Below are 14,662 nucleotides of genomic sequence, written 5' to 3'. Positions count from 1 at the left end.
GTCTAGGTTTGAAAGATTTTTCAAAGTCTAGATTGATGAAGTCAGAGATAATGTGTTCCACAGCTTTACATATGAGGCTAGGGAGACTAATAGCTCTATAGTTACCAGGGTCCATGATTGAGCCACCCTTGTGTAATGGTATTACAATAGCTGTTTTCTAGGCTTCTGGAATGTAACCGGTAGAGAGACTTAGATTAAAGAGTTTAAGTAAGGATTTAGAAAGGCTGTATTTGGTGCTAATAATCAGGCAACTTGTAATGTTGTCAGAGTCTATGGATATAGTATGGATATAGTATTCTTTGTTTTTGAAAGGGATGAGAGAATTTGTTATATAACAATTAAAGGTGGTGGCTGAGACTGTGAAACCTGTGGGACAGCTATAACTGTAGGTGTAGTAAAAGTTGCACTAAATTTGTTAGCTAGGGTATTAACTCATTCCTTTGAGTCATAATATGTGGTATTATTGTGGACTAGCTCTGAAGACTGTTGGGTGCTAGTTCCTAACTTTATGACAAAGTTAAAGAAATATCTGCAGTTATTTTTGTTTTTAGTGGCTATTTTAAGTTCATACTCAGCTTTGATGATTCCCTTAAGCTCTTTGTTTATTTGCTGTTAAGGTACATAGAATGAGACATCGTATAAGCATTCAGCAGTTTCTTTCTCTTATTATATAATTTATTTAAATGGTTATTCCACCCACAGGGTTTGTTTTTAAACTTCTTATTATATTTGTTGCAGATATGACTGCCTTATCCATACAATTATTTAAGTGGGAGTAGACGTCAGAGGCATAGGTAGCAGCTTGAGCAATAGGGTCCTTCTGAGGAGGATTTCAGCAAAACCAATTTAAGTCATTGAGTAACTGAAAAAGCTTTGCTTTTGAGAAGTCCCTAAACACAGAGCTATTTACAGAGGTAATTTTAAAAAGAAAAGGTGACTAAATTATGGTCTGATTTAACAATATATGATGATACGGGTTCATATGAATCCATCGACAGTTCAAAACATCGATGGCAAAAGATCGACAGCGAGAAGACCGACGGAGGAAAACACCGACGCTGAGAACATCGAAATGGGGAAAGGATGTGTATTTATGCGGTAGTGACAGACGTTAGGGTGCGAGTAAGGTAAGTGTGCGATGTTGTCAGTCTGTGGGGATAGGGGTGGGTTAAGTGAGTTAGGGTTAGGGCTCAGGTTAGGTACGTGTGTAGCAGTGATAGTTTTTGGGTTAGGGGTGGGTTAAGTGAGTTAGGGTTAGGGTGCGGGTTAGGTGAGTGTGCGATAGTGATAGTTTTTGGGTTAGGGGTGGGTTAAGTGAGTTAGGGTTAGGGTGCGGGTTAGGTGAGTGTGCGATAGTGACGGACCTTAGAGTTAGGGTTTGGGTTAGGGTTGTCGATAGTTGTGTATGTAAGGTTTAGTGTTGGTTTGTTAGTATTTTGGTTTGCTAGTGTGGTGTGTGTGGGTTTTGGAGTGGGGATTTGTTTTGTTTGTTAATTGTTGTTGTACTGGTGTGGAGTGTATGCGGTGTCGTGCTTTTGAACTGTCGGTGTTTTCGCTGTTGCTGTTTCGCTGTCGATGTTTTGAACTGTCGATGGATTCATATGAACCCGATGATACATATGGAGTTAATGATAGAAGTTGCCATATTTGGGAGGACTAGATCCAGGATACTGAGGCCCCTAGTAGGATGGTTAGCTACTTGTGAAAGAGTGTTGTCATTTATAATGTCAACTTTGCTAGTAGGCCAGACAATGTAGTACTGCTTACAAAATAACAGTCTTCCACTGTTGTGGTAGATAACATGTGACAAGCAGGAGTTGAAAACATGTTAGTGGCTTATAAATAAATGGCTCACATGACTTTATAAATTAGGACATAATTCAACTCTCCCAGGCCTAACTTTTAGTGATTGTTCTTTCGGCAAGTCTAATACAGATGATTGTGCAGTCATTAAGTGGAAATATGGATCTACTAGATTGTTCTCTGTTCTTTTATAAGGGCAGTATGCCTGATCAGTTAATAAATACTTTATTAAATATTAAAAGTTAATGACAGAATCTGCTTTAAATACTTTGCCCGATTGTTAAAGACATTATTTTTTCCTGCTAAAAGTTAATTTCATCCTAGAAGATAGATGGCTGTCCTATAATCTGAGCTTGTTTCTGACTAATGTAAATAGCTTCTTCTATTTAAATTGCCTTTTCATTGTACTTTCTCTATTTTTCAGAAAGTATCCTCTGATGAAGTCACAGGCATGTTTTTTCATTCTGCCTTAGCAGTAAGTGATGAAGCTTTGTAGGCATCACTGACAGTTTGTCTTCATAGCTTTGCACTGAAAGGGAAGTACTTCTTCTTGAGAGAGTGGATTGTTTTAATAACAATTGCTTTACAGGCCTATATCACTTGTAGTTCTGCATTTAGTGCATAATTACATTGAATGTGTAGCATGACAAGAGCTGGGATGTTGCAATATGTGCATCTTGAGACACTGACGAATGTGGACATATCTTGAGGAAAAATACTTTCATTAAGACTTGGCCTTGTAGCTACAGTCTCTGTTATTTTATTATTTAATTTTTGTGACTATTGCTTGTATTGTTACATTGAATTATCGTGTTTAATTCAGACAGTGTTATACTTTAATAACATATTCATTTTGTTATTGTATAGCATTATTTGATTACTATATCATTACATTTGAGCCTTGTTTCTGTAAAGTTCTCAGGTGTCAGACACTTGAACTTGGAGGTCTTCTCAGACTAATTGTAATGGTGCATTTTGTATCTAGTAGGAATACTGATAAGTGGTCATCACTTAAATCTGGTGAGTGGACTTGTTTATTTTGTACCTCCTAATGCTTATTTGTGATTATATAGTCTTGAAGTGAATGGTTAAGTGATGAAAATATAAGAATAACTGGGTACCAGTTATATTATGCAGGGATCTTACCACACTGTCACGTCCCTATACTGGTGATTAAGGAGACCATTGCTAACATCATCTAGTTGTAATATGTTGTTAAACAAGTACATCAATGGCAAGCAAACAAGGATACGTAGAAATACATTGAATGATAATTAAAACTGCCTCTTAGCTATAGAATTAAAGCTGATCTTCAGAAGAAATGCAAAGTCTTACCTCAAGATTAGCTTTTGCAGTTATTTTCTTGCTTTCTACTTACTGGGTGATACCTAAAAGAAAGAAAGAAGGTTTTCCATGCCAGCAATTTTACAAATAAATAATGACATGCAAGTAGCAGCTTCTACAAGGACATTTAACCTCTTTCTGGCTGAGAGTTCAAAGCAGCTTAGTGACTTGACAGTATCAGTCCTTCACCAGTAATCAAGCAGAAGTTTACTAAATATGCTTATTAACTGAATCAAAGCAATACAGAAATATATATTCCTCATAGATTAACATCAACTGGATATGGCTTTAAATAAATATACCCCAATGTGTACTTTTCACGTACTGTCCTGTTTGCTTTTCTAAATAATGGAATTAGTCTATCAGTTAGCTTTGAATATATACTGTGCAATGGATTATTGCCCGCTTTATCCATTAAACTGCAAACAGATGGCATGGCCATCTATAGATCTGATCTCTTACAAGATACAGTCAGGAAGCTTCTAAAAAACTATCTACTTAATTTTAGTTAATGGTAACTACAAAATCCACTCATTCTAAACTTTACAAAAATAAAAACTGTACTATTCAGAATTAGCCCAGAAACTGATTAGAGTATCATCAGACAGGAAAATACAACCCAGTCCCTTTCATAACATTGGACCGCAAAGCTTTACATTGGCTGGATCACTGGCTAAACCAGAACCTAAACTTCTGATACCAAATAGCAATGGCAATGAAATAAATAACGAGATCCATTTCTGGGGTTGGAAAAATCTCTCATTTCTTTGCTTCGAAAAGGAGAATCATTGGAAAATGCATTCTCATTTCTTATTTTAAATATGGCCTTTTTTTCCTTTCTGCAGACTCTCAGAAAAAAAAACTACAAATAAATGGCAAGAAAATCAATAGATTTAAAACCCTGGCACAAGACAAGAGCATCCCTGTCACTATTTATAAATGCAAAATGGTTTCTTATGAAACAGCAAGTCTTGGAGCCTTCAAAAAGGTGACATTGAATCACTTTGCCAGTAGATTACAATGCATATAAACTTAATACAGCCTCCAATTTCACATTTCCCAACACCCCTCCTCACAAACACTAGAAAACAAACTTCCTATCAGTGACCACAGTGTCTTCCACCTAGTCCCAAAACTAAGCTGATCCCCCTGCTTTCATAACAATACCCCCCCCATAACAAATAACTTTATCCCATATTTTCTACTTATTTATTTATTTTATTTATTTCCAGTTTGATGACCGGGGTGGTCCACTGGGCTCAAAGAGCCTGTTTTCAGTGGAGGCCCGGGGAGAAAAGCTCCATAATACAAAGCACAAGATACGTAAAACAAAATACAATACATAGTTGTAAAGGTATCAGTAAACAAACTTGTAACTATAAAATAGCAAAACTAAGGAAAGTTAAGTTGCAACATAGACAAAAAATATGTAATACATATTTACATGTTTACAGGTTGAGAACAGTAGTACAAAGTTACATTTGTACAGCAGTTAGAAACGTCCGAAAATATTATAAAGTAACATTAAAATATGGTTAATCCCTGGTGAGTAAGGAAGAATGAAACCTTATGTGTAGAGTTAATGTATTCATGTATTAAGCAGGTTAGGTAGATAGAGTGCAACTGCACTTCCATTTATAGGAGAGGTAGGAATGGAGCTGGGTTTTGAAGAGTTCATAGTTTTCAGAGATTCTTAGAGATGGAGGGAGAGAACTCCATTTTTTGGCTAAGGAAAAGGTTAGAAGTAGCTGACCAGCGGGACAATTTGGTTTGTATACAGAGATTAGATTTTGGCGGGCAGATCTTAGAGTTCTGTGTCGGGTGTATAATGGTAAGATGTTTGTTAGTGCTGGACATTTAGTTGGTTTGAAAATAAGCTTGTGAGCTGTGGTGAGTTGGCGGTAGTCTAGGTGGTTGGGATGTTCTAGCCATTGCAGCTGGTGTAGAGATATACAGTTGTGAGTGGAGTATTTGGATGTGGTTGCGAAGTTTGAGATTTTGTTGAAACATGTTTCCAATTTAGAAGAGAGGAGGAAAATAGGTTGGTTAGTAGGGGAGCACCAGGCATCAGTAAGGGTAGTAAGTAGGTCATGGCGAGGGTCTGTCTAGTTAAAGAGGAGAGGAAGTGTGAGTTTCTATACAGCATGCCAAGTTTCTGATGGATTTTCTTGATATTTAGCTGAATATGGGTATCAAATTTTAGATGTTTATCAATAGTAACCCCAAAAAGTTTAGCAAAAGCAACAACTTCTATAGTTGAGTTGGCATGGATGATAATATCGATGGAGGTTTTGTTGAAGGGGAGAGATTTTGTGGGGGTGAGTAGTAGGATTTTAGATTTGTTGGCATTCAGGGAGAGATGATTTTGAAGAATCCAATTCTCAGTAGTTGAGAAAGCAGTTTGAGTCTTAGTTTGGAGCTCAGGGAGGTTAGAGGCAGAGCAGACTAAAGTTGAGTCATCTGCATATTATACTATCTTAGTGTTAGGAATGGCTGTATGGAAATCATTAATGGCAATATTAAAGAGCATTGGGCCGAGTATGGTTCCCTGGGGTACCCTGGTTGGGGTTGGAAGGAAGGCTGAGGTGCCCGTCTTCCATTTTACAGCCTGGGATCTATCAGAGAGGTAGCTGCTGAACCAGGTAATAGTGTTTTGTGAGAGATTAAGATTAGAAAGGTGGGTAAGAAGGTGGGTATGGGAGACTGTATCAAAAGTCATGGAAAGGTCAAGGAGGACTGTGGATACAAGTTCTCCAGAGTCATGGGCATGGTTTATGATGTCTAGAAAAGAAAGAAGAGCAGTTATTGTGCTATGACCAGGATGGAACCTTTGTTGTGTTGGGGTAAGGAGTTGGTTATTTGTAAGAAAAGGCATGAGCTGGAGGTGGATGCATTTCTCAAGAGGTTTTGAAATAGGGGAGAGAATTGCTATGGGTCAGAAGTTGGAGATGTTATTATTTTTGCCTCCTTTGTGGAGGGGTAGGATAAAGGCTGTGCACCACAGTTTAGGGACATATGATTCCTGTATGGATCTATTGATGAGTATACTAATGGGGATGGTGATGCTGTCTGCTGCAAGTTTTAGAAAGAGTGAGGAGGTGTTGTCAGGGGCATTGGAGCATGGCTTAAGTTTAAAGAGAAGTCTTTTTATATATGAGGTTAGGATGGGTTTGAAATGAAACATAGGAGGAGAGTTTTGGATGGAAGGTTGGGCAGAGGATTTGAGTTAGGGAGTGGAGTTGTTGTTAGGCAAGGTTTTGGTGAGTTCTGCTATAGAGTTAGTAAAGAAGGAGTTGAATAGAGTAGCTATTTCTGGGTCATATTTACTAGTGTCAGGGCAAGGGTTGTTTTTGGTACCTGGATTGAGAAGAGAGTTGATCGATTTCCAGAATTGTTTGGGGTTTGACGAATGTGTAGATTGAAGTTTCGTATAGTATGATTTTTTTTATCCTGTATAATATGTTTTTTGGCTAGGTTGCAGAGTTGTTTATATTTAAGAAGAGTGTCAGGGTGCTTATTGTGGTGGAAAAGTTTCCAGGTCTTGTCCCTTTGTTGCATGAGTGTTTTGTTGTCTTTAGTAAGCCAGGGGGAGGAATTGATTTTTATTTACATATGCAATAGCACATAAGAATAGTTTGTTGAAATAGGGAATCTCTTTTACTATTACCAACTCACTTTGGAAATCTTGCAGATACAAGGGCATGCTGAACAGTTATCCCCTATATTTGGCAAAAATACTAGCCAACTCCCGTCTCTAGCTATCTTCAAATTTCTCCATTGTTTTATTACCTAGACATATCAGATAAGTATATTTATTAGTGTAAATAATGCAAAAATTTCTTCTACAGTAATAAACTCCATGGCCACTGATCTTTACTGTCGATGTTATGCAATGCATTATTTACTACATTTGTATTCCATGCATCTTCCTCTGAAATGGTCCAATGGTGACATGCTTGTTGAGATGTTACACCTATTCAGTTTACATGCTATGTATTATATTTTGTGAATTTATATTCTATGTGATGTCTTTGGAAATACTTTATTTGCTCAATTGACATTCTACATGATATGTTTCATCAGTGCGTCCCCACGGTAAATCTCAGGATAGGGCAATAAAATAGCTTTGTGCATACTGGTCTTTATGCATATCAATTATTTACAATACTGTCATTAATTTAGTTATTATATGTCTGGATGTGTAGTTCTGCACTCTTTTATTGTAAAGATTTTGTACATATTTGTTTTCATCTCAGTTTGTACTCCTGCACTGAGTCTGAAAAATACAAACAAGCAATCAAACATACAGACAAATAAATGGACAAACAAACAGATATATAAATACACACATACATGCATACATTCATACATAAACAAATAAATATTTAATACAAAGAAAAACAAGCTATATGCCAGTACAAAAACAAAAGCAGGAAAATAAAATATTTGTGAGAAATATTCACAGATGAAATACAGAAGGTATGGTGACAACAAGGAAAAAAGATGCTTGTGTGTTCATTGCACCTTTTAGACAAATTCAGTCACATAGTGTTGAATATACATAATTTCTGTAATTGCAATACTTAGCATATTGTACATATTGCTGTGTGATTGTTGGATATGATTTATAGATATTGGCTGTAACTGCAAAGGGATAGCATGTGTAAAATCACATACTGGAGCCTTATGCAATTCTCAAAAGTACCTTTATCCCTGTAATATCTGCATATTCTACTGTGTATAAAAAGGGCACTGTAACAGACACATGTGACATTGTTGAGGATTGCTTCATTAGCTCATGTTGTTGGTGCACAGCTTAAGTGTAACAATCATAATTTTTTATTTTCTATAGTAGAAAAAGTACAACTTAATCCAAGGGGTGGTCCATGGCCCATTTGGTTGGAACAAAGGGAACTTTGGTGACAAATATTTTTGAATGCCACCGTCCCTCTAGGTCTTAATGATTCTGTTAGTATTTCTAGTCTGTTAAAAATGAAATTTTATGATAGATAATCATTTTATTTTATGATATTATATTGTTTTGTTTTGATATGTGTTTGGTGTGTTTATACATATATTTGTATGTGTTAATATGTTTATATACATACACATATTTTTATATATACATATATTTTTTATTTCATGTTTATTTGTATGGGATGTTATTAAAAATGACTGGGTTCCTTTAAATTTATTCTTCCTGGTTTTGGTCATGTGGTTGGCGGGGAGTTTAAAACATGTATTGTGTACTGTCTTCTTATCTGATGGAGTCTACATTTATTGGATGAAAATCTTACTTTTATCAGCACAAAACACAGAATTTTCTTCAGGTCTGAAATACAGGCATAGGGAGACAAGACAGAACACATGTGCAGAGTGCAATCAAAACATACGGATGATAATAAAATTAGGGAAAGCTAAAATCATATAAAAAGTACACATGTTCAAGGAAGTACAACCTAGATAATCAGTATCAAATAAGGCTCAAAACAGAGGCTAGATCATAAGAATACCGTAAAAAGATTCCAATGCCAAAATCTAAAGCAAGTGTAGGAATAGAAGTAAAACATTACAATGTAGTAGTTGAAATATATAAAAAATGGTCAGAACTGTAGCCAAAATCTGTTGCAAAGAGTAAAATCATAAATTCAATTTGACTCAGAAAGATGATCATGTTGTTATTTTGGTAACCTAAAATATCTGAAAATATTAGAAGACTAACTAATGAAGTTTTGGGGGAAAAAAATCATCCATCACTCTTAGAGCAAGTTCAGATTAAATCAGATTGGGAGGATGTGCATCCAAATAATAAGACAATACCCTTACTGAAGCATCCATGAAATAAATAGATATGAAAATAATACAGGAACGATTTGTAGTTAAAATACAATATGAGTACTCCATATAATGGATGTACCTTATGCAGTAGTTAGTGTTGCTACCTCACAACTCAATTGTCTGTTTCAATTCACTCTTCAGATGTACTTGTTTGAAATCTGCATGCCTTCCCTGTGTCTGGGTTTCACCTATGCTTTGGCTTACTCTCCCCTTTTTAAAGGCATGCTGATAGCTAAATGGATTGCTTTCTAAACTGATAATACGTATGCATGCCAAGTGTTAACACTGTCTGAAAATAATATGTGTGTGCTTGTGTGTGTGCTTGTGTGTGTGTGTGTGTGTGTGTGTGTGTGTGTGTGTGTGTGTGTGTGTGTGTGTGTGTGTGTATGTGTGTGTGCACATGTGTATCTGTGTGTGTGCATGTGCGTGCTTGTGTGTGCATGTGAAATGTGTGTGTGCGCGCGCGTGTGTGTAATGTGTATGTACCTGCATCCTTAAGTAGACTGGCATCTTGTCAAAGACTAGTTTCTCTACCTTACACACTTTCCTTGACAGGGTAGGCTGCATCTCTCCATGACTTTCAATAAAACAAAGCATGTATCTGAGAATGAACAAATGAATGTTCCAGATTAGTTTAAAGAACAACAAGCTCATCATAAATTAAAATAATCAGAACGCCAGAGTAAATATGTAGGAACGTAGATGTATACTAACAAGTGTAATATCCCAGAGTGAAAGAACTAAGAAGTGTCACACCTATAGATGTAAATCAAAGCACAACCACAATGAAATAGGCCAAACAATGAAGCCTACGTTGTAGAAACAAATATGCATGTGTTGCCTAGTAGATTAAAAATGAGAAGCATTAGTACTGTAAGCAGCTTACGATACAGTTCCAGCATACCAACTGTAAATAGTAAAGCACTGTGGTCAAAGTTCCTGAGAAATGAGAACATTAAAGCACTTACATAAAATACATTTTCCCTTGAACCCTGGCCAAAGACACAAAGTAAACAAAGTTAAAATCCTAGATGCCTGAAGTCAAAAAATACAAAACTGCATCCACAAACCTCTCACTGATTTCATAATCACGCATGAGAAAATGAAGGATGAAATGAAATGCAGCTGGAACAATAACACCAGGACTGCTCTAGTACATGCACAAGAACACAGCTCCAACAATTTCCAGTCAGGTTGTCAAAGTAGTTTACAAGATAAAAGGTTTCAGGAAGTAAGATGATATCAGGGAAACAAAGGTGTTTAAAAAAAATCTCAGGCAATCTTTCAGCAGACACCAAAGGTGTCCAGCAAACAGCAGAAGATGTCACACAACAAAAGGTCAACAGGACAGAGACATAAAAATAATTGCAGAAAGTAATTTAATACAGAACTCAAACAAATGAACAAAACAGCAGCTTTGACAACATATTGCATTACAGAAACTCTTCCTACTGACTAGGGAACAGAACCAGGGTCGTTCTGATCCACTTATTTAATGCACAAACATACCCTCTTCAGAACTGTGCCAGTTTTGGCATTAATACTAAGGTCTTTTTCCATGACCAGTCATTGCTCTGCACCATTCAATGTTCTTATAGAAAGGAAAAGGCACACATTTCTTTCCATTAAGGAGAGTTATTCTCCTTGAAGCCTCATGGTATGCGCTGCAGATAAGACTGTTAAAATATCCTAGTTGGCAGTATGTAAATTGTTGCATTATCACTTGGGATTACTAAACTGAGTTTCCCGTGGCAGGTATTACCTTCATGCAGGTGGCACAAATTTGGATCAGAGCTACAAAAAGTATCTTTATTAATTTGTGTCTTTCCACAGTTTCCATTCCATTAACATTTTTAACTGCATCTGGGCCCTGCTTTCTGTCTGCTCCTGCAGTCCCACCTTACTGTTTCTTGCTTCCTGATCTTACTTTCCAGCCTTCAAACCTAACTGCCTGTATATGGCTGTGGTAGGTCACATTCACATCTGTTTACTGTTAAGAGCTGCCTTCTTCCTTTGCACCTCACCGATTATTTATCTACTCCATGAAAACTAATAACCTGGAGCAGTGGATACTCATGATTTTTATAAGTAGCTAATCTCATTGTAACAAACTTTGTCTCATTTTACACATTTTCATGTGTGTTTATGTCTCTCTGAATCATGAGGTGCCTGTATACTGTGCCCCTGTCTCCTCAGTCTGGAAAAAAACACAACAAAAAATGTATGCATTTATTCCTGCATGCATCCATGCCACCTTGTAATGCAAACCACTATTTTGTTAATGTCTTTGTCTCTAAATGTCTCATGTATCAGTTTTATACAATGGGAATAACTCTTTCTGTCTTGCCTGTGTTTTTAAGGCAGTGTAATTCACTTACTGTATAGCAAAGAAACCTAAAATCATTATTATGTATCAGTATTACATCGGTGTACCTCACACATTTTTGTAAAAATAAATTTGTCTTTGAATAATTATTATGTGACAGCATTAAACTGCAAGTTAAACAGTTTGAACCAAGCACTCTGAATCACTGTTACATATCAGCATTAAACTGCAAGTTACACAGTTTGTACCAAGCACCCTGTCTTTTAATCATTATGTGTCAGCATTAAACTTCAACTTATATAGTTTGTATCAAGCACCTTCTTTTTGAGTCAGTGTTTCATATTAGTAGTACATCTATCTCTTTCTATAACACAGTGTGTAGCAAATTTAAGACTTTTCCTGCATAACACTTTTACATTGTGTCCACCAAAGTTACACAGAAAGTACTAGTTTTCTGAAACCCTCTAACTGCACTGTATGAAGGAAAGGCACAGAAGACAAGAGTATTAAAATTCATCTGACTTTAAAAAAGTTGTCAGAGGTGTTTAATTATATAGTAATTTTTTTATATAAAGCATTTTTTATATAAAGCAACATGTAAAATTGATTTATTTACTTGGAAAGTATTATACACAACTGCAAACACAATTACTTTGTGATTAAGATGTTGTATAAAAAATGAGTATTTAATGCAGTTGTCATGTTCAAACTCTAAGTGGAGGTAACATCAAGAAGTTTTTTATTAGATTGTTATTACTAAACGTGTTAAAATGTAATGCACTTTCATTTTTATCATTTTAACACTTATTATTATTGATGCAACAAAAGTATATGTTTAAACAGTTTTTAAATACACATATTTTTAAAAAATAAAGCATGGTTGATTAACTTAATTAATCAATTACCCAATTAATCAACCTAACAACCCAGCATATATAAGAAAGATCTGTGGTGTATGGAAATCACACTTGAAAAAGCCCGTTACGAACGGGTGAAAGCGCTTGTGTTGGAGTTTGGTTCGTGTTTGTGGAATAAAGATTTCTGGTTTATTACTTGGTCATCATTTTTTGGCGAGCACCTTTTGAATTGCTGTTATATTTCTAAAGATTTTGGCTACAAGATTTTTACGTATTTTTTACACCTGCTGAAACTTTTTACAACATTCCAGAGTGAGGCTTTTTGGTCTACACGTTTTCCTGTTTCCTGGTTGTGGTTTGCTGCTTCTTCTGATATAGTAATTAATGATGCACATTTAAAGATTGAAAAATAATCTTGCTTTACTTCTGTTTAACTGGGCATTCCAAAACAGATATTAGCATATGAACATTCTCATTACATAACTTAACTGTTTCAACAACTCCAAAACTAACTTTTAGTTATTAAGCTATAGAAGCAGTATTTCACAGGAATAACAATTTAGAGAGAGGATATGAATATTTAAGATAAAACACAATGCATTACTAAACAGACAATTAAAGCAAATGTGAAGTATTGCTTGCTTCATAGGGTGCAAGTGTCAGGAATGTCCCATCTATATGTATACATTTAGGGGCAGAGCTGTTCTGGCACACCTTGCAACTTTAAGTTGATAGGAAACAAAGAGGCCTTCTCAGTCTTAAGGAGGAACCCCCCCCAAAAAAAAGTACTTTACTACAGCTTATATCTCATGCAAAGAGCTGACACCCTTCAGCCTTGATAGCAAATGCAGTTTGATTTCTGAATACCAGTGCTGCACTACAGAATGATCAACATCAGCCATTTGTGTTCCCTAACACCTTACTCCTGGGGCAGCTGCCCCCTTTGCACCACCCTAGCTACACCTCTGTTTTGGGGTGTATTACAGGATGATAGGCCTGATGTATTTGCTAGCAGTATTAGGTATGATGTAGAGTAAATGTGCATAGCACTCTTCAGAAAAGACAGGCCTATAATATCTTCAGAACATTAGTTGTTAGGTTTGGGGATGGAGACCTTTCCCATTTGCTTCGGTGACCACATAGTGCATATTGTACATTTTGGTGCCCAAATGCCCCTTTGGAAAAATTATGATGATTTTAGAGCTTAATTTTTTTTTTTTAAAGATGAGAGTTGAAGGAATGGTATCAGTCTCTTGCTGAGGTCTGCCATGGCATGATTCCTTTGGGTGATGGACATAGGACTGCTCCAAGGGGGATAAGCAGGCCTTTTAGGATCAGAATATTTCATACACCAAAGTTAGACTTGGGTAGGTAATAGGGCTTATATTGGCCTACCAGGAATGATTGGTGGAATGACAGCTAAGGCTGTATTAAGACTCAGGGGAGATAGAAAATAAGGAATATTACAGTGCAGCTAGACAGCCAGAAGATTCTCACTGTTAAAAGTGAATTCAAACTAATAGCTTTATGAAAATACACTAAGTGATCTGCATGTCTTTGCCCTATATCTCTGAGAGAAAAGGGATGGAAAGATGGCTTTTAGACTGAGGGGACTAAGGGTTATTTACCTGGCATGGATGAATTTGTTTGTTTTTTTTCCAGGGACAACAAATGGTTGAAAACATAATACACATCTTTATACTGATTCAAGACACATAAGGATGGGAATACCTATGGATGATCATTACTCTGGATGTTGAAAAACATTTGATAGAGTATATTGGAAGTTATTGTTTGGATTATTGGAAGCTTTACAAGTTGTTGAAAAATCTCTGTGCATGTGTGGAGGCTAGCATCAAGGTTTCAGCATTTTCTTTCTAGCTGGTAAGAAGTATGAGGTCAGGATGTCTATTGCTCCAAGTCCTACTTGCTTTATACCAAGGCCGTTTAGCAAGAATTCTTGAAGCCTCTGAACTGTGAGCTGTATATGGGATGGGGAGATTAAACTGTCTCATTTTTGCCAACAATTTACTGGTGTATTTCATGGGTGTACAGGAAGATTTATAACTGTTTAATTTGTTGAACTAGTTCTGTAATTTAATTAAAAGCCCAGAATTTGTCCCTTAATTTCATGATAACAGAAACATTTCCCTACTGCCTACTGAAGTTAACAGAGCTTGATTAAATGTTTTGGGAATTATCTGGTTTGCATGGCCAAGAAAGCAGTCTGAGTTACTTACAAGCTAGTTCTGCATAGGTGTAAGGAACTTGCAACTAAATAGAACTCCCATCTTATCATTATTAGCTCTCCATGGCCATCAAGCATACCTCTGAGCATGTTATATACTTATTCATTCCCCCATAGGGCAATCAGCAGACACATTTACCCCCCCCCCCCATCAATGTGAGATCTCATCAGGCCATTAACTACCAGCTCTGAAGAGAGTCTATAGGTCCATTTGTTTCCCTTAGAGGTGACTGCTGAGAATGAGCT

General features: G+C 36.4%; 1 long non-coding RNA gene across 1 annotated transcript in view; it reads right to left on the bottom strand.

Annotated features, from left to right (window-relative positions):
- Nucleotides 1–14,662, bottom strand: part of LOC122803284 — a 707,615-nt gene that overhangs the window by 605,271 nt on the left and 87,682 nt on the right. The window contains exon 3 of the long non-coding RNA XR_006365093.1: nt 3,139–3,191. This is a non-coding gene — a long non-coding RNA (uncharacterized LOC122803284). The remainder of the gene's footprint in view (nt 1–3,138; nt 3,192–14,662) is intronic.

The sequence above is a fragment of the Protopterus annectens genome, chromosome 5.part1 (genome assembly GCF_019279795.1).
Source record: "Protopterus annectens isolate FY-2018-M chromosome 5.part1, PAN1.0, whole genome shotgun sequence".
In the NCBI taxonomy this organism is placed as follows: Eukaryota; Metazoa; Chordata; order Ceratodontiformes; family Protopteridae; genus Protopterus; species Protopterus annectens.
Note: the sequence above shows the minus strand (reverse complement) of the source record. Positions and strands in the feature narration are given on the sequence as shown.